Below are 18,992 nucleotides of genomic sequence, written 5' to 3'. Positions count from 1 at the left end.
TGCCATAACACCACATATGTGTTATTCTCAATAACTCCTTGAGGAATATTTGATGATGCCGATGTGGATAAATAGACTTTTTATGCACACTCTTATAAAATGTGCAAAATATTAGCAACATATTTTAGCATAAAGAATCACAATCCACTTATATTTTGAACGTATAGTAAAAATGTCACATTTCTAAAATCATTGTTTCATTGTTTAGACAATGATGTCACATAAAATGATGGGTAAGTTGCAGCTCAGTTATTTAATTTCTAATATTTTAAGATTGAATTGTTACATCATGGGCTCCAAAAATTAGCCTTTATTTGCTCATATGTGGAAAAAAAATATGTGTATCCTTCCATTTTCTTAACATCATTCGCTTTAGAGTCGGGACAGTATTCTCTACAGACCTCCCAATGATCCTCCTCCAGGTCTCCAGAGGCGCTCTCAAGCCAGCCAAGAGGCATACTCATGTCATGGGTGTGCCCTGGGGCCCTTTTTCTGAATCACATTAGAATTTGCCATCATCTATTAATTAATTTCAACGTTTAACATTTAGCAGCTCAGTTTACACAGCATCCATTACAACTAATGCCAGAGGCAATGCATGCTACAAATAACAGCATGAGAGCTAAGTGGTGGAACACAACGTACGAGCTCCTGCTCTCCAGGTAGTGCTGATTTCTTTCAACATGGCGCTATGCTCGCCGCACCTCTCACCTCGTCCTTCTGGCTCCCTGCTGTTCTTCAGTCTCCTTGACTTGCCTTCACAGTTGGACTACAGCTGCCCTTATACAAGCCTGTCACAGGCTTAGATTTTTTCCAGATGTGATGCTGTTTGGATCTGTGTGCGATTTTGAGTTATGGCGTTTGCTAAGATTTATCTATGAGCATTTAAGCTTTGTGCACGCATTTGCTTTCTCATGTATCATATGTACATGTCCAAAAATATAAGCATCTGAGTGTGCAAGTACCACAGCATCAGCAAGCAGGGGTTTATATTAACTGCGGTGGCATGTAGTATGATGAAAGAGACTATCAAAATGAGCTGCACATGAAGTTCTGCTCTTATAAAGACATTTTCTGTGCCTTTGTTTGTTGTTTCAATTGATGCAAAAGTATGATATGTTATTCAAAGTCTGGAAGCTCTGGGGAAGCTGCCTTTCATTCTAAAGTAAAGTCCCCATGACTTACATCTGCTATTGAATTACTAAAAGAATATAAGCAGGTGTTTTCATTTTGTCTCAAACTGTGCTCGTGCGATGGCTCTTGCCCATAGAAAAAGTCCTCCTCTCCATTCTATTAACCATCTGAACTCACTCCCACTTACAAGGGTGTATTATTACTAGTTTAACTTGGGTTAGTTTTCATGCACTTAAGTTCTTAATTTATGGCCTTCCTTTGTCTCTGTAACTGACAATTTGAGTTTTTGGCTTTTTTTCTTACCACAGTGTGGGGTAGGAGCTGCTTTTCTTGTTTAACATGTTAAATCACAAGGGAGAAGAAAAAAGCCTGTCATCCAGATAAAGCTGATTACAGTGCTTATCAGATACATGCAGATAATTATGGTCGTAATGCAAATGGAACAGCAGTCAAGATAAGACAAAGCCTCTCCACCATCAAAAAGCATAGCAGGTGATGAAGAGATAGAGCATAGTCGTACAAGTACCCAGCAACTGTTTTTGGGAAGACAAAGCCAGCGTGGCATGAATTTACATAGCATGCCACATAACAAAATTAGCTGGTCAACAAGCACAAAGTCCCTGAGTCGCTGCTGCAGTGTATGAAAGGATCTGGACGGCCAGTTGTGGAGCTTTTTTCTTTGTTTAGATTCTTGGTTAAAGAGTTTGTTTCTTTATTCGTTGTGAAATGTTTACTTTTTATTTGAAGTCTTTACTGGTAACTGATGACCTGCTGTTGCTACTAGTATAAAGCAGTAAAACAGACTTTGGCTAACAGCTATAAGCCTTTAAAGACAAACAAAGACCAACATTTCTCTCTGAGGCTGACATGCAAGGTGTGTTCAATTCTATACAGCTTTATTTGTATAGCACCACTTCACAACAATGTCATCTCAGGGTACTTTACCAACACATCAATTCAAGCCATTTAATAAGAAATAGCCTAGCTAGAGAGAGAAACCAATAGTTTGCATTGAATCTTGCTTTTGATCCAATCCCACATCCTGAACATGCATGAGGTGACAGTGGAAAGGAAAACTCTCTTTTAAAAGGAAGGCAAAACCTCCAGTAGAACCTGGCTCGGAGAGGGCAGCCATCTGCCTGGACGGGTTGGGGTGGAGAAGACAGGAAAGACAGATAAACATACTCTGCACTTTTAATCCAAAAAGACCTGCAGAAAAAGGAGAGATGTGTTAATGATGTCAGTACTGTCATGTAAACATACATGGAGGAAAAGGAGCAGGGATATTAAAAGGAAGTGCCTGATGCATCGTGGGACGTCCCCATGGCTGCATAGTTATTAAATGGCTAGACTACCCTTAACTATAAGATCTGTTAAAAACTAAGATCTTCAGCTTGATCTTAAAGGTAGAGAAGGTGTCTGCCTTTAACCCAACCCACAGTCGGAGCTGCTTCCATAAGAGATGAGCCTGATAGCCAAAGGCTCTTCTTCCCATCTTAGTCTTAGAGACTCTGGGAGCCACAACTAAACCCGCAGTCTGAGAGCGTTTGAAATATGTTGAGGTATGAGATCTTTGATATACAATGGACCCTAAGCCGGTGTTGTACTACTATTAGTATAATGTTATGTAGTAACAGCCTAGCCCCCTTACTTCAATCATCCCCTTTGACACTTTGACAGAGATCTCAATGGAATTAGTTGTATTTTTATATGGCATCTGTAAAACTTTTTCTGGAGCCGTCTGATATACTGTGACATAATGCCTTGTTGCTGACTTGGTTTGGTATTGAAATCTGGCAGCTGCTGCATACGGATACCTGAACTTCTATCTCAGAGACATCATCCTGAACCAGAACAGATAAGGTTAAATTCCACCAAACCGAAGCATGGAGATCAAACCAGAACAGATAAGAACCAGACAGGAACTGAACAGACTTCATTTCACTTCAAACTATTGTCTTTTGTTTTTCCTTGTTTTATTTTGTTGTATTGTATCAGCTCCTCATGGTAGTCTCTCTTTCACCAGTCTATCAGAAAAAGAAAACATTCTGTCCAAGATTAGGTGATAGTTTTTTGTAAAACTATCATGTAAGTAAATCTGCATCTACTTTGGATTTGCTCCAGAGAGGCAGCCAGTGTCCAAAATGAAACAAATTTACTTAGACAGTTCATTAATCTATCAATGCCTCTTCATCAGCTATAAGGTCAGCTGAACAGACAGATTTTATACTTGCATAGGTTACGTTTTACAAGAAAAGAATAAATACTTAATGATATGTGATCTGCATACATATTGTGTTTTCAAAGCAATAATCTATAATATCAAAGTGCAAAACTGCGTTCAGAATGCAGATAACTGTAAAATGAACTAATAAAGAAAAAGATTTGCAAAGGTGCAAGCTGACATCAACCTTGTTAAGACGTTACTCTGTCATGTAGACAATATACTGTCTTTTCTGCCATGAGCTCATCTTTAGAGCCAGCTAAATGAAGCTACATGGAGAATTGTGATCATAGCTGCATGACGTATGTGTGTGTTATACCTGAATCACACTATTTGCTCCAGAGTTTTCCAGAATTTTGGGACACATTCAGATGTTGCCAAATACTGTATGATACATGCACTAGTGCTGCATTTATTAACAACTGGGGACTTGAAATTCATAAAATTCATGATTTCCTTGTTGGGATCTTGGGTAAAGATTGACAACCCCAACTTCGACGCTATAAATAATTCCCCAGGAAAGCAGCTTACCAAGTACAGTAAATGTCAAAATGTTTACTTGTATTGAGGGAGAAACCTTTTTGTTGATGTCTGCAGTACTGACTGACGTGCAGGAACATGAACTCCCCGGAGTTCACTTATTTGCTTGACTGATAATGTCTTTATTTGAATTTATTTAAATGTTTTATAAATTTCAACTGCTAACTGACTTTGTTGATTTATAAGTTTATAATGTCTTAAACGTTTTCTTAGGTTACAGGCTGGCTCTCCAGGCATGCCAGCTTATCACGTAGCACACCAAAGCTATGCTGTTGTATTATATCTTATTGTCTTTCTGAAATAACCAAAGATCTCCTGTGGGGGACAAAATAAAAGAAGGAATTGTCTGGAATGCAGCAAATAGTTCAGTTGCTGTAAAACCATTTGGCATTACTGATCTACAAGTTAGTCATACTGTGTGCAATGGCTGGATTGTCCCTTACATCAGAATCCTGAATCACATTTGTGTCTTGAGTTTGTTGTATGTAATTTTTCAACTCTCTTTTTGGTCATTGTTTAAAGCCTGTTGTAATGTTTTGGGTTTGTTTTTTGTTTTTTTTTTCGTCTACAACTTAATCAAGCTTTGATCATTACCAAATCTTGAGGAACACCAACATCACTTTATCATAAACCAGCTGAGATCTTTCGACATTTTACCTTTCATCACTTTGTTATTGCTGATAGTGGCCCTAGATGCCCCATAGATCTGACCCAGATGACCAGGTATTCATATCCCTGTAAAAATACACTCGGGGTGGAGATGTAGAGCAATATGCCATGTTATGTTTGCTTTCAGAGCTCCCTGGGGCCGAGCCTCCCAGCTCCATTTATCAGTTGTGTTTGCACAAGGGGGTAATTTGTAATATTCGCACAGGGCTTTGGAGATAGAGCGGAGGGACAAAGGGTAGAAAGGAAATCCACAGTTTGTTTTCTTTGATCAAAACTGCTGCAGAAGTTATTTCACAGCTTTCTTTCTTGATTTATTTATTTATCTATGAATGAACGAATCCACATTTATTCATTTAGGCTACTTATCTGTGACCTCATAATTAATTAAATAATAATAATGTCAGAAATAGTTTATTACAAATATGTAAGAATGTTAAGTGTTAAAAATGACGTGTACTATTGAACGCACCCCAGTAAGCCTTCAGTTTACCATTTAGCCATTACCTCCAATCGATGTAGACATATTTATTTCAAGTAAGAACATTGGGCCTTATTCACAAACCATTTTTTACAGACCAGTTTGTTCTTTAGTCCTTCATACAAATGTTTTACAAAAATACTGGCATTCCTGACTTTGACTGAATAAAATTAAGAAGATCAGTAAAAAGATATTGGTAAAAGAGGCCCATTACTAATAAAAAAAAAAAAAAAAAAAGCCTAAAGTAGCATGATGTAACTTTCATACCATGAACGTATGTTTCTGACTCATTTTGATAACACAGTGACATTTATTATCTACATTCCTGGAACCATTGTTTGCATGCAGCCGTCTTTGGCTATGAAACTAAACTTTAGAACTTTTGGTTCTGGAGCGCTACGTCGTGTTCTTTACATACAACTTCACCTGTTATCTACTGGATATAAATGCACTGGCTGAACCGCGGCAGATTCATCAAAGAAATAGAAATGCTCAGAGCCAGTAAATCAACATCAAGTGGCTGGAAAGAGCTCACATTACAGGTAGAATGCAAGACAGATGCTGTATTAGCCGTCAGTAGTCAGCACATCACTGAGAAGATCTTCCAAAGTTCTGTCGTGCCTCTTTAAAATGCACAATCTGGCCTGCAAAATACCACAACGCCACATCTTTTTGAGCGGTATTAAGTGAGTTGTTCTCAGATGCTGTGCAGTAAAACTGTCTCATGAGTTTGTTAGTTTCATTTTGTACCACTTCCTCTTAGACATGACAGTTTATCAGACTTTTTATCTAAACCACTTTCTTTCATTTTGTTTGAATTAAAACAGCTCGTTTCATCTTTTGATAACTAAAGGTTGTCGGATCTTCTACGCATGGCATCAGGATTTAAGTTATCATTTAAACCATCTCAGACTTATTCACTATCAGAAGTATAACTTATGCCATGGAAATACCCACATTTGTCGTCATTCTTTGATTAAAAGGCAGAAACAAAAAGTCTTTGAGCAATCTAGTCTTGACAGATTAACACACACTTAAAAGCTAAAATAATGTGGAGCAGCATCAATAGTGAAAATCCAGATATTGTCATTGCTAAGAAAAATACAGCTGCGAGTGTAGTGGTGACCTGGAAAAATGTCTTGTTATGTTTTTATCACCACAAGATGTGGTGATCAAAGACAACTTCACTCCACAGTGCAATGCAAGGTAGACATGGTTTCTGGCCTTGCAGCTGCTGCAGATATTTAATGATGAGAATGAAAGAGAGTTGAGGATAAAAAGCCTTTCCATCCATGCAGGGTCAAGTAGATTGGCAGTTTTACTGTATCTGTGACAATGGCTCCAGCAGAGATTCACTGAACACCAGACTGATAGAAATCGCAGCGTGGTGAGGTTGAGGATAAAGAGGGGTCTTGTGTGAGTGGTTTTCCTCACACTACTACCCCCCCTCACCTTTGATGAAATTCAATAGCTGGATATGCTATAATTTTTTGTTTTTTTTAAAAAAAATAGGAGTGGATAGTGCTAAATAACACAATAGATTTGGGAGCGTAAGACTTTTTCCTTGATTGCTAACAAAAACAAAACTAAGGTAATGTTCAGCAGAATCAGGCTAGCATGATGCTAACTGACTTTACTTGTTCTATTGATTTCCTTTTATTAGCGCTTTAGCACTGGTTTTCGGCCAACTGTTCTGCCTTAGTTAAATACCCCTACTAGCTAGATGGGATTTATAGAAAAAAAGGTATTGTTCTGTTACCAAAAAGCCTTGAGAGTCATGTTCCTACATCAGCATTTCAATCACAAATGTCAACAAACCTTGCAGTCGTACCCAGATTTCAACATTTATAAACAACTATTTATTAAGGTATTTCATTCACTGTCAGGTTATTTATTTTAACTCTTGTTTAGATCTGCTTATTTTGATATTTTATATTTGTAACAGGACACATGCACTTTAATACTAGTAGTGATACCTCAAAAATAACGGGTAAATATGAATTTGTCTTTATCCGAGCACAGGAAATGAATAGTGGGAAAGTGACTACATGACAGTCAAATCAAAACAAAACTGCACGACAAGACAGCTGTGCAGAGGACAGCAACCCAGATGTTACCACACAACACCAATGTGCTGGAAGACAGAAAAATTTGCAAAAAGTTAAATATAATGGATGCAGCTGAGTCCATGCCAAAGTACTTTCAGGTTGTCTGCAATATATTTTCTTTTTAACTGATTTTAATAACATAGTTAATATTTACAGTTTTATTCACATGCTAAATATGCCTCAAACTACCACTTTACTTATACAGCATGTTTGACTGTCCAGGTCTTGCTCTCAAAATAGCAGTGCAAAGGAACTTTTGTTTCATCCCTCAGGAGTGTTGATCGTTCTGGTTATTGGGGTTGCCTCGTTGACAGATCCGTCCCCCAGGCCTCTGTCCAGCTCCTAGTCCAGGCTAAGACTTTGAAGGCTAGCTGTTGAGATTCAGCAGACAGAAACCACCCCTGGGGAGCTGACATCATTAAAGCTGAGAGCAGAGCCCACCTCCTCTTCAGCTTCAGCAGGGGAAGAAAAAAGTTTTTAAAAAAAGGAAGAGAGAGGGATGGAGAGAGGAGGAGTGGAGGGCAAGTTTAAGCAATGCAAGGTCAAGATTGCAGCACAATTACTCCGGTAGCATCGTGCCTTGGGAGGCCAAAGCCCCTGACTTCTCACCCTCCCAAGGTCGCCCGGGCCACCACCCAAGACAATTAGCCTCCCAATATCCTCTTGTCATTTTCTCATTCACCTCTCACTTCCCTCTCTCTTTTAGAACTCTTTCTCCTCATGCACTGATCACTTCATATGCTATAAATGTGTTGCTACTATATCAGTTCCATGCTGGCGATGTTACTTTTTCAACAACTGCGCTTCCCCCTAGATGGATTGCTTTGTGCACAACAGAGACTACAGCAACACATGTGCAATGATTTTGCACATATTTTTAAACACATAAAACTTTGGTAGATCTGGACCTTAGCTTGTTACAGTTCTAGGATATTAACTAAGACCAGGTAAATGGTCCAAACATAGGTCAAGTAAAAGAACATTATACCATATAGACAAACATACATTTGTTTGCTTTGTATTTTGTTTTTCTTTTCAAACATACAAACGTATAAACAGGCTGGATTTGCTCTCTCCAAGAACATTTTAAAAAGCCCAATAAAGCTTCTGGCATCGCTAAATCCCATAACATCACATAGATTACATCTAATTGTTAGTTTCCTAAAGTTTTGCTGCACATATTTCCAACTGGACATTGCTATCTCATATAAAATGCTTCCTGTTACATGTCAATGGGAATACAGGAGGCAGCTTCATTAGAGTGGTCCTGCCAGTCAGAATGTCCCCTGTAAGCTTATTAAATCATTATTATCCCTATTAACACAATAGACATGATCCTGTTCTTCCAACCACATTTTATGTAGTGCACAGGCTCTGCAACAAGCAGTGGCTGTCAGATTGTTTCATATCATGAGCATGCTTGCTCCCCAGTGCACACACACACACACGAACACACTCACGAGGCATTATTGTGGATAAGGAATCACAGATATAAAGGCCCAAATCCCAGCACATGTCAGCATTTTGAGGGATCATATAGATGCAAATGCAGCCATGTAATTGCAGACGCCGTAGATCTGAGCTCTCAAGGCTGCATGCTGTCATGTCAATGGCTGATTCCATCTGCTTTTCATCATTTCTCTCTTTTTTTTTTCTTTTTTTTTTTTTTTTACTTCTCCAAGACCTGATTTCCATACCAATCCAATGCTTTGGAATCCTCTCATCTTATCTGCTCTCCTCTTCCTTTACCTCCTCCACCACCACCTCCTCGCGCTCTTCTTCTTCGAACTTCTTCAGCAGCCTATCTCTTATGTCCTCACAAGAATGACGGAACTGACAGCAAAGAGGCAGATGTCACAGCTGAGCACCAAAATGACAGGAAGGAGGCCTCCTGCATAGTTTCTGTTCTCCTCACTCTCCTTCTCCAATCCAGCTCCCAGGTTCCAACTACACTCGCCTCACTTCTCTCTTATCTGACATGCACAAACTCTTTTCATTAGTTCCCGCCGCACACCCCACTCCTACAACCCCCCCTTTCAGTCTACTGTTGGCCTCTCCACATTTTCTTTCTCACAGATAGGAGTCTGTCTTCTCACTGCCTCTTTTGACCTCCCTTTAATCTTAGCAGGCGTTTTATGTTTTTTATGTGTCAGTTGAGCGAGCTGCATGCATGTGGGCTGAGGCTGATTTTAAACATCACACATGCAGACCTGTATTTGAGACTAATAAAAGTCTGGTGTGTTACTAATCTACACATTTGTTGAAAGTCAGATTAATGATGTCTTGCTTGTGAGAAACAACTTGACAATAAGTAGTGTGAGGTTTTGTTTTGTTTTTTTTAACTTTTTTGTATTAGCATGATTTATGGGGATGTTCCATCTGAAAGTCATCTTGTATTTTTTATAAACAATGCTGTACACATGTTAATGTCTGAGACCTCAGGTAGCTTCTTATGGTGAGGATTGTTTACAGCGATCAACCTAGGAGACCAAATGCTGCAAATACTCAGGCAGCAGTCGTACCGTCCGTCACACAGGAAGATTGCTAAAAGACAGCAAAGCGGTTTCTGCTGCTCATTTTATCATGTAATTAAGTTATGATACTTAACCGCAACAATGGCGGGGAGACTAACTTTAGCCTTGCATGGAGGCTTGTAAATGCTCATGGCATCGCATCTGCCTACCAAAGACCTTCAGGAAGTTGTAGCAAACTGTGCAGTGGTGATGTGTTCGACCGAGCAGCTGGACTGCAAAAATATGAACTCAGTCAGAAATAATGTTTGTTTTTATTATTATTTTTTTTTCAGAGCTCTATGGTCCGGTCAAGCATTTAACCTTTTGACCTTAATGAGCAAATGGGTGTAGAAGGAAAAAGGTGCAGGGCTTGATGGAAAGCTCTTTAGCTGTAAATGGCAGTGAACAGGTCGTTTTTTCGACTTGCACTGGGTTCAGTGAGAAGATGAATATTGTAAATTACCATATGTATTACTGTTGACTTCAGCAACCACATGTTGAAAAACAGCTACAACTCAGCACAGATAACTCTTTTAGAGGGTCAGCTTTGGGGGTTTTTTGGAGAGGGTTTGCACAACTAGCTCAGGATCTTTGTTCCTCAAGGAACATTTAGTGGTCAATGACCTATTTTCCCCTGAAATTTGAGAACTACATACAAATTAATCACCATTCTGCAACTACTTGTTTAATATTATACCAGAAGGTGTCATTTAAGACATTATTTACAATGCTGTTGTTTCAAAACTGATGAAACATGAGACTTTATAGTGTAAAAATGTTTTCCATCTGCATGAATAAAAGCAAAAAAAAAAATATTCAGCTGTCCAAATGCTCATAGTCTGGATGTGATTTTTTACAATTCAGCACACATGCAAGCACACACTCGCACAGATAAATCCATATGAGTTTGACGGCACACATTCACACACATTTTGCACACGCATGGCTCCACTCCTTCATCCAGCACATAACACTTCCTCCACAATTTACTGGTAGTGTGTGCTATGCAGGCAGGAGATAACGTCCCAGAAGTTTTCCAAGGGCAGAACGTGTGCTCAGACATCAGAGGGAAGCCGCGCCGAGCCGAAGCTGATTCTCTACATGTGTTGCATCTGCCTTCTATTAAAAAGCCCAGAGCACTCTGGCTGTCTCTGCCGCTCTCGCACTCTGCTTGCAAACTATCTTCTGACTTACTAAGACCTCCTCTCTCTCTCTCTCTGTCTGTGTGTCTGTCTAGCTCGAAAGCGCTTTCTTTTTATCTCTTCCTCTAAACTTTCCGTTCTCACTCTGGAGACCTTATTTGGTCAGATTAGCTTTTGGCACACTACATGATACAAGCTTTTATCACTTAGAGTATTGTTGTAAGTTCACTGTTTAATAAGCACATTTGATGTCATTTGTTCACTTTGCATTGTTGTGTAGTGGTTTCTTAAGGTAAAGATTCTGCAACTGGTTTTAATTGTTGTCATAGGAGCTGCTTTGCTCAGTAGAGCCTGATGAATATTCCTGATATCTTCCCACAGATATGTCAGTTCTGGCATATATGTTCACTGCTAAGTACTGGGATCAGGCAATGTTTAAGAAATGGGCATAGGCCACTGTGTTTGAGCATTAAACTAATTTCTCAACTTCTGTACTCAGATTGTAGCTGACGGCTCATCAGACACTTCAATAAACTAAAAGTATTCCCTCAATGACATCCAGCTCGCTTACCATTAGCATCCCTGTTCTTAGCTACGCTAATAAAATACTTTGTGTCTTTTTTTTTTTCTTTTTTTTTTTACAGTTGTGTACTAAACTTACACTTCCCAGAACTTTGACCAGCTGGGTTTGACTGCAGCTTTGTAGACCATCGACTGTGTGTGTGACGCTTTCACAGATTGCTCACATGATGTGAAAACTTGTCTTTCCTGTATGAATGTCATGCGTTATGCATATCTTGGTCACAACTTTTATAGAATACAGAAGGTTTTTGTGTTAAAAACAACTACTAGCCATGATTCATGTGTGTTTTCTGTTTATTTATTTATATTTTTGCTGCATAACTTTAAGATTTACGCATCCTTATCCGTGTAGTTTGTCAGTTTTGAGCATCTTCCACTAACAGCACATCCCTGGCATTTACTCTACACTGCACGTCCTCTGTTTGTCGAGGTGCAAAATGCTTCACATCCTGTTTGTCGCTAAATGTTTCTGACAATGGCACATTTAAAAGCTGTCATTAACTGGCACTGTTCAGTCATTTATTGGCCATATGGGACCCAGAAATATAGACCCCAACGAAGAGTCGTCATTGCCAAGATAGCAACTTAGGGGAATTGAAATAAACAATAATTTAATAAGAAACAGGCTGGCTGGATCTATGTTGTAATTCTGTTGCCAAATGTTACCATCTCTGAAGTGATTAAAACCTCATGTGAAATGTGAAACAAGTTTTCTCTCAAGGTTTTTGCTTTGACAAACAGAAAAGGATGATCTGTAATACCCAAATCAGTTAGTCTGCAATGTTATTGACCTGATGTCCTTAAATGCTCAACCTTGAATCTTGAATTCCACGTTCTGATGCTTGTTAGTCGGTTGTGGTCAGTGCTGAAGTTAGACTACATTGATAAGGAAACATAATTTCACCCAGATGTTCCCGTTAATGACTCCCTCATGTGACTAAAGAACACTTTCTAAAGTTACTCTGTTCATCAGCTACCATTTTTTAATCACTTGCTCATTTCCTTTACCCCACAATCTCATCTTCAATGTTTTAATTATGTTGGGGTGAATGATAGCTAGTTAAAGGTGTGTGTGTGTGTGTGTGTGTGTGTGTGTGTGTGTGTGTGTGTGTGTGTGTGTGTGTGTGTGTGTGTGTGTTTGACGTGTTTAAAAGGAGCCGTTTTGCAGCGCTTATGCCGTCTTCAGCTGATAATTATTTCAGATTACATTAGAGGAAATTAAACATTTCTTGAAGTACGTGTGAGGGTGACAGAGTTACCAAGTGCAGACTGTGGAAAGAGTGTGAATGTTGCACATCCAGAATTACCTTTTTTTTTTTTTTTTTATTGCTAATAAGATTGTTATCATGTGTTAAAAAATAATTAGTGGTGTTGGAAGAGTTGAGTAGAATGGCCATTTCTGTGCTTGGATCAAAGATCTGAAATTTCTAATGATAAAATCCAATTTGAGCCATTTTTTATAGTATTGGATGAAAAGACAATGACTTGATTTATACAAACACATAGTGAGAAGCATGTAAAAAAAAATGGACTGACCATACAGGACAGAATCCACAATTACAATAAATACATAAATACTTTTCGATGAAAGTGACTATCATTATGTAATAGCAATAGTCCTTGTTTTTCATTATTTGTACAAAATCCAGTAAAACTTACATTTATATTTACTCATTCTTTACAGACCAAAGTATTTTCTTTCGTTTTAAAGCATTTAGTGAGTTCACGTTGTAAAAATGTGTGTTGTCATACTTTCTGTAATTTCAACATCTGTCTGGACTGCTGATCAGTCCCACCAACAGACTGTTATCAGCTGATAAGAGTGTTTACACCAGTCTTATCTCTGTCCATTTAAGGGGTTATAGAGTTGAGAGTCATAAATGATAAATCCTTTCCACATGAGACTGTTGCAGAAATTGAACTAGATGCAGCTTGCCCACAGTTATTATAGTCAGTGTCAAAACATGTTGACCTGTATGTAAGAAGCAAAGTTTATCTCCCTCTTTCAGACATATGTCAGATAAAGTCAACTCTGTGGTTGACATATTGCTAAATGCCACAAAAATCTTCTACTTAAGGGAAGAGATGTTATTTTATGTTTTTTGCACAGACCTCAGTGATGTATTTATCTATTATGAACCATCATTTTACCAACCTCATTTTTTTAGATAAAGAGAAGTAAGATTGCATTATCAGATTAATGATAGCGTGCTCCTTTAAGTAATCACTACAAGACTAATAGCGCTCTAGTATTTTCATTCTGTACCAGAATTAATTACTAGTATTACATGCAACATCAGTGACAACTGTTTATTTGGGAGACATGGACAAAGTACAGCTGAGGTTGTGAAAAGTGGGAAAACAATGTTATGAAACAACCTTTTTTTCCACAATGTAGACATGCTTTGCTATCATTACCTTGAAAATGCTCTTGACGAATAGATAAATAATTCTTGTTTTTATGTCGTAAAACCACACAAAGCAAATATCTCTTTCCACAGCCAACCAAAAGTTGTCTTATACATACTTTGAGTGTTTGTTTTTGGGTTTTTTTTTTGTTCTTTTCTCTCAAAGCAAGCTTTGACTTGCAAATGTAAAAAAAAAAAAAAAAAAAAAAAAAAACTAAAGGGGAATATTCAAATGCAAGTAAAGCCCTCAATGTGAACACCATCTGAAATGTAATGTTAACTTGCATAAACCTTTCGCAAACTGCTTGCTGTGCTAATATTGTGCTTGGAAATCAAAGCCTATGTTTCTGCTTGAGAGAGAAAAATGTAAAAAGTTCTTTGAAATGTTGACTTACGTAATGAAGAGCAAAACACAGATTCACAACATTGCTCTTGCTTTTCTTCCATTAAGATAATTAGCATTTTGATATCACTGACCTAATTGCGGTTGCAGCTTTGAGACGTGGTTGCCTTGAAGTGGGGAAGGAAAAGGAGGGGCAGAGGGTTCTGATATAATGTCTTGTGGTTATCAGTGCAGGACAGACACTGCTTCTATGGTCCCGGCTGACAGGTGAAGTATGTGTGTGTGTGTTGGTTGCAGTTGTCAGTGAACCTTTGGGACAGGTGCTGAGGGATGTTTTTTGTGTTTTGGAGCAGGTGCACCTCCCTTTTCCCCTTGTTCTTTCGATCCCCCAGGAGGCACATGGTGGGAGTGATTGGAGAGACCTTAGGCCCACAGGGAGTGGTCCTCCTCCCCAGTTCATCTGTTCTAGACAGAGCCCCGTGGGATGCTTAGGCTCTCTTGAGACCCCAGTTGGCTGAAAATCAGGCCGCTGCTTTCAGGTTGACTTCTTTGTTTCAGTTTTTGGCGGTCACGAGAGCTGTTAGCTTAACACACCACCATATTGTATGTCATCACTTTTGGACTAGGACAAATGCCAAGAACCTTGTAGGGTCACACCTTCTAATTTGTTATTACAATACCTCATTTGTAAGCAGTGTTTTCTAATGTGCCCACTCCTGCCCTGTGCTGGTGTTATTGCTTGGAATAAAGACATGATCTCACTGTTACTTTACTGGCTCATATTTGTGAACCACCTTACAACTGTGATGTAGTGCATGAATGCGGAAGAGCAGAGCATTACATTGGCATTTTGGGCCTTGTGTAATATATGTATTCCTTTTTATGTGGTCATTTATTACAGGGCTAGCTCTATGAATAATGTATGATTAAAAAGCATAATGGATACACTGGGACTCGTCAAAAGAAAAGCAAAAATCCATTTGCTCTCACTGTTGTAAATCCACTCGCTTGTCCTTGGGCTAATTTCCAACTTGGGACTTGCTGAGGGAGTGAGTGTGTGTCTTGATAGCAAATTCAAGGATGGAGGTGTTGTTTGTGCTGGAAAGTGAGAGAGAATGATGGCGAAGGGAAGGGAGTGGGAGAAAGAGTGATATGACACATGGATGAAGAGCAAAACCAGGAACACATCTCTACCCCGATTCATTCTTTCTTTACATGGCTCCATCTCTGACTCTGGTTCTGCTGTCTGTCTCTCTCGCCGTCTTAGAGCTCCTTCCTCTTGCCTCCAAGCAGCTGGCACTTCTGAGCCTGAAGAAAATGAAGGCAGATGAATCAATTTGGCCTGTGGCCCTAAAGTGCACTTGTCTGTGCCCCAGCTTGGGCGTGAGGGATAATGAGCCAATAGATTGAGCTTGTGCCGCAGCCCAGCCCTGAGCGGCGAGGTGCCTCCTCCCGCCACACGACTGAGCTGTCCACACACACATACACACACCCCTGATGCCTCCCTGAGCAGCAGTAGCAGCTTGTCGCTGGGTTAATAGGGGTGAGGGTCCTTTGCGCAGGACACTTTTCAGAACAAATTAGAGGAATGATCTGTATCCGTCATCTTCAGCCCTTGCTATATTGCCTACTCCTTGTCCTGCGCTTGGAAAACCCATAGAGGAGCATCGCACGGTGAGGCAGAAAAGCATTAAGACAGATAGATAGAATGGAAGGAGCAGGTAGGAGGGGTGTGTAGGGGGTGGTAAGGTCCAAGATCTAGAGTAATGAGGATTGACACTGGGACAAGACTGAGGCATAGCCTCCCTCAGAGCTAATGACAGGTGATGGCAGGCTAGGGAGAGATGAGGGCGAGTGAGAGGAGCTGGAGCCAAGAGGGGGAAGAGTGAGGTCAGAGCTAACAGCCTCTGATTTAAGGAGGAAAAGGTGAGAGACCGCAAACTATTTGATGACCACCACCCCACCCACCCCCCAACTCACCCAAACATCCCCTGCAAGTTGAAGGAGGAGGGAGGATCAAAGGAGCAGGACAACAAAGCATCACCCACCGGCCTCTAGCCAGCTCCCTGCTGACAAGCCGCCGATTGATCGACACCGCAAGGGCAGTGAGGAAGGGTGAAACGAAAAGGAAAGTTAGCCAAGCCGACCATGATCTTATGTAAACCACTGCTGCCACTGTCTATCCCATGGCTAGCCCTTTTTTTTTTCCACCAGGGGTTTCTGTGACTTAACCCAGGGTTAGAGAAGTATAAATGAGCAGACCTCAGTCAGCATTACTCAACTAGGGGGGAAATTAAGATGCTGGAGGGTCCTTTGAAGATAATTAAAGAGCACAGAGCGGCAGCCTCCAGAGACAGACTGCAGACATGTTCAATACCGAGACTAATGGAGCTAATTTCCAGTACATTATTCATGTAAAACACAAGCCCTTACTTAGCTGTGTGGTTTTTTTCTGTTTGTCTTCTATCTGTAGACTTAAGTTATACCCCAACCCACCTTCCCCACCCCTATTCCTACCAGAAACCGACACACAAATTACTCACATTCACCCACAGTTTCAACCTGATTAACCTTGCCCCAGTACATCTTGGGCCAAACCGCTAATGAAAACAAACACACAAGAAAAGGAAACGCAGGCCAAGCTTGTCTAAAGTGTGGACAAGCACCCCATATGCAAAAAATTAGTTTTCAGAATTGACAAAATATTCATCCTATTCATCCTTTTAGCATTAATGATTAGACAACAAAGAACAACAAAAAAGACCAACACATAAAAGCATTAGAGTTGGGAGCTAAGGGCCAATTAAACACCTCCCTAGATGGGAAATTAGTCCCTACCTTAATCACAGGCAGTCAGGGTTGCCAATCTTTTGTCAGAGTTGGTGAATTCCTGTCTAGATCAATTGTTATTCTGTCCCATTGAACAGCAGCTTAGGGAATGGCACTTGCACACTGCATCATTAACCTAGGTGCCTAATTAGATACTGCGCTCTGATCAATTGCCAGATTGATTGCAGACTGGGTAATGTAGCCCTTGGGCCCTGGAGGAGATGGAAACACTTTGGGTGCCTTCAGGAATTTGTCAGCAATACTGATGCTGGGTAAACAAAGTAATCAACGGCAGCACTTGACAGCAACATGACACTGACTGTACCTTGATGCTGTGTCTCTGCTGCTGTGCTTGCTCGTCTGTCAAGAAGGATTGCTCCCTTTGTGCTCTCCTTGAGAGAAAGAAATCAAAAGGGCCACCTTCTATTTTGAGATTCAAGGAGTGATTAGGCTGACAGCTAGTCGAGAGAAAGTGAAAGAGGCAGAGGAAGAGGTGGGTAGAAGTGCAAGTCAAACCTGATTAGGCCCACCTGCCAGGTCCCCCTTCCTTCCATCACAACACCCTGATTGCTAGGTGGCAGATCCCCCCGCCTTCTCTGCCACACTCATCCCACCCTGCTCCTTACCTGTCACTACTGACCTTAGCACACTGCTAACACCCCTTAGCCAATCAGCCTTCTTGCCCTGGCGACAGCAGAGTAATTAAAAGGGAATTGTGTCTACTTGGCATGTGAGCTGGTGGGCACAAGGGTAGACAAACACTCTCTCTCTGCTGTGCTGCCTCCCTCCCTCTCTCCCAGCCAGGTGGTAGCGTACAGGACCTGTCAGATTAGCTGATGACCCTTTTAATTCTAGCCCAGCCGGGGGCCATAATTGATATTTACCAGGAAAGGTTAATTGTAGCAGTGATCTGCTTAAATTACAGTGGAGATCAGGAGACCAGGCCCAGACACCACATTTGCCACCAGGGGAGCTACTACATGCACACTGCTAGTCAAATGGATTACACCCCGCGGCCATCGCTGCTGTACTCCAAGGTGGGGAAGCAGCATGAGACATTTTGATTGGCTACCACCGCACTACTACTGAGTCCTTCTTGCTGAGTTCACCAGCCTCCCTTCTGGCTGAAAATTTGGTTGCATGCCAACCTGATGGTCTGCAATAAAACAAACCATCCATGTTGGCTGTAGAGCTGCCGTGTCAGTCGCAGAGCGCACATATATGTAGAGTATACTTATGTAAGATGCTGGTAACGGCTGTTTTCTGTAAATGAAGAATTATATCAGAGTAAATGATTGGTGCAGACAGTTTTGCTTGGCGCTGATACTCTTTTTTGACCTTCCAGTGATAACTAATGAATAGCTCAGAGCTAACTGAGGGATTTCGCTTGATGGGGATTTCACTTTTTGTTTACCAAGGCTACAGTAAGCATATGTTTGACTTGCAGTGTTTGTATAATTTGTATGCACTGTGCAGCAAACATCAGGTGGGTAATATTACCTTACCTAGGTTGGATACTATTTATTGGTAGAGGAATGAACTGTGTATTAATATTCGTCACACAACAACTGAATTTGCTCTAAATTATAAGATTGAGTGAACCCAGCCAGCACATTTGGTTTCATTTGCTCACTGTTCCTTTTGCCTGCCAGTACAACTGGCACCGTTGGGTTGAGGTTTTGGGTACCAGGTGTTTTTTTTTTTTGTTTGTTTGTTTTTTTTTTGCTTTTTGCTACAGTCAGTTCTACTTTGCATTTATCCAAAGTACAAACCGACGTTGAGCAGTGACACAACCTTGAGTTTACACTCAGGTCTCATTTACAGTCAGTTGGACCTATTGTATTATAGTTATGCTCTCTTGTTATGTATGGTTGTCTGGTTAGAGGCTGTAGTGAATCGAATGAAAGGAGATGATCGAGAGTGAAAGACTGCCCTACACATGGTTTTGTTTCACACTATTATTTATGGCAGGGAGAAACTGAAGCTCTTTACAGCTTTTGCATTTCTTTAAAATCTAAAGCA

General features: G+C 40.3%; 1 protein-coding gene across 5 annotated transcripts in view; it reads left to right on the top strand.

Moving 5' to 3' along the window:
- fbrsl1 (fibrosin-like 1) overlaps positions 1–18,992 on the top strand; it is a 276,833-nt gene that overhangs the window by 106,417 nt on the left and 151,424 nt on the right. The gene's annotated exons all lie outside the window — the stretch shown is intronic.

Source organism: Telmatherina bonti (assembly GCF_933228915.1).
Source record: "Telmatherina bonti genome assembly, chromosome: 13".
Lineage (NCBI taxonomy): Eukaryota > Metazoa > Chordata > Actinopteri > Atheriniformes > Telmatherinidae > Telmatherina > Telmatherina bonti.
The sequence above is the reverse complement of the archived record's forward strand: the minus strand, read 5'-3'. Positions and strand labels throughout refer to the sequence as shown.